A 2543-nucleotide genomic window follows, 5' to 3' on the forward strand; every position below is an offset into this window, starting at 1 on the left:
TGGGGTTAGGCTGGACTAATGGATCCCTAAATTGAGACTCAATTCTGTTATGGTACGATAGATGAAGTAAATCCCAGACAAAAATTGTTGTATAGAAAAGAACCAACGGCTGTGCCTCTCTCAACTATTGGAGCTCTATATATAGCTCACTCTACCTAACTTGGTCTCACCTATATATATGTATCTTGTCCTCAATATGAATCAGTCTTTGGGAGCGTACATGATATGTCTCTTTGTCTCGTCTCTTTCTCTCTACAGTTCAACATGGTATCAGAGCTATGGTTCTACGTGAACCTAGAGATCTCTATAGGTCAAAGTCTATCGGAGAGGTTTGTGTGACTCTCGTCTCCATACGAAGGCACTCTGCGCTTCTGGTTTGAAGAAATAAAAAGCAAGGCAGTCCAAGCTTCTGTTTGAGGAAAGAAAAAGCAAACACGTAACCATCAACTCTGCGCTTCTGGTTTGAAGAAATAAAAAGCAAACGCATAACCATCAACTCTGTGGTTCTGGTTTGAGAGAGAGAGAGAGCTGCAAGACAAACACGTAAGATCTGCGCTTCTGGTTTGAGAGAGAGAGCTGGACAAACACGTAAGATCTGCGCTTTTGGTTTGAGAGAGAGCGCTGCAAGACAAACACGTAAGATCTGCGCTTCTGGTTTGAGAAGTGATGGCCATGTATGTGTGTGTAAATACAAGCACACACAAGGCTGTGTACTACCGTGTTCAGCACATGCAAGTTAGCCTGTGTGTATGCGAGAACAAGGCACGGATACTTGTGTGTATGCGAGAGCATAAAGACAAACACGTAAGATCTGCGTAGCCAAAAGTTGTCGGAAGCGTTCACGTGTTTGGTACAGCTTATCACGAACATCTCCAAGGATAACCCTAAAGGGTTCATTGGGAGGAATAGGCTTCCAAAATTCCATGTAGTACTTGGCTCCTTTCTTCTCCGCAGCAACAATTTCATCATCTCGCACTCTGACTTATGCACTACAATGCCACATGGACAACTCGAACATCAGATCCTCAATCTTTGACAGATGCAAGTTTGCAGCCATCAGTCTTTCCAACAAGCACACATCATGTGTCACCTCCGGAGTGACCCTTGGGTTACCATCTCGGTCACCTCCCATCCATGATGAGAACTGGATGAGGGGCACACTATATGGCAATGTCTCATTGACACCAATTGACTTGAGTGCCGTGTCCACACGGCGTAGAAATTTTGGGAGCCCGTTCCAAATGGTTTCGTGGAAATAGCTCATTCTGGCACGCATTTCATCTTGTGGAGCAGGAGGGGTTCGTTTGATCTCATCAGTCCGGAACGCAGCATGGATCTCCCTTTGAAGTGTTTGAGAAGTGATGGCCATGTATGTGTGTGTAAATACAAGCACACACAAGGCTGTGTACTACCGTGTGCAGCACGTGCAAGTTAGCCTGTGTGTATGCGAGAGCAAGGCACGGATACCTGTGTGTATGCGAGAGCAAGGCACGGATGCATGTGTGTGAAGTGCCGGAAGGCAGGCAGGCACGCAGTGTGTATGCAAGGCAAGGACGCGTGCGTGTGTGTGTGAAGTGTGCAGAGGCCAGTAGCAGTGCTCCAAATCTTCTTCTCTATTTCAAGTTGTAGCTATGTATGGTTTTAGCTTTTCTTTTGGCACGCGCACTTTTTGCTAACGTTTTAGTTTTATGTGCAGAAGAAAATAATACTTCTTGGGCACCATAACCTTTGATACCATTGATCTTTGATAGCTTTTCTTTTGGTATTGTTCCCATGGATTAATAATATCTTTACCGTGCTTTCTTGATGTATTGGTTGTGTGTGGGCACAGCAGCACCTGCACCTGTTCCCCTTCTCTTGCGTGTGGCCTTGTATGTGTGTGTATTCATACACACACATACGATAAGGAAAACTGCTATATGGGTAGGTATCCATCAAGTGTGTGGAGGATACTCAAATCTCACTTTTCAGATGAGGAGCTGATAGGTATGATTCTCATATTAAATCCTCAAGAAAAGGTATGTCAATTGTTTCTCCCATATTGATTGTGATGCTTTTAAATGCATCTTGTTTCTTTCATATTGATGGAATGTGCATCCATTGACTTGGTTACATGTTTTATGGATGATGATTACATGTTTCGTCGATGAAGGTTGACTATGTTTCCATGGATTGTATCCATGATGCCATGGTGTTGTTTCCATGATGATGGTTACATGTTTCGTGAATGATGGTTGACTATATCGTGGTGTGATGGTTACATGTTTGTCGATGAAGGTTGACTATGTTTCCATGGATTGTATCCATGATGCCATAGTGTTCTTCCATGATGATGGTTACATGTTTCGTGAATGATGGTTGACCTTACCGTGGTGTGATGGTTACATGTTTCGTCGATGATGGTTGACTATGTTTCCATGGATCGTTGTTCCATGGTGCTGGTTATATGTTTCGTTGATGTTGTTCATTCCAAGCTATATGTTTCATTGATGTTGGTCATTCCAAGCTACATGTTTCATTGATGTTGGTTCTCTTGGCTAATC

General features: G+C 43.5%; 1 pseudogene; it reads right to left on the reverse strand.

Moving 5' to 3' along the window:
- Positions 1-982: 982 nt before the first annotated feature.
- Positions 983-1369, reverse strand: LOC147605891 (phosphoenolpyruvate carboxylase 1 pseudogene; annotated as a pseudogene).
- Positions 1370-2543: the final 1174 nt, after the last annotated feature.

The sequence above is a fragment of the Cibotium barometz genome, chromosome 58 (genome assembly GCF_041138505.1).
Source record: "Cibotium barometz isolate CiBa-2024 chromosome 58, ASM4113850v1, whole genome shotgun sequence".
NCBI classification, from domain to species: Eukaryota; Viridiplantae; Streptophyta; class Polypodiopsida; order Cyatheales; family Cibotiaceae; genus Cibotium; species Cibotium barometz.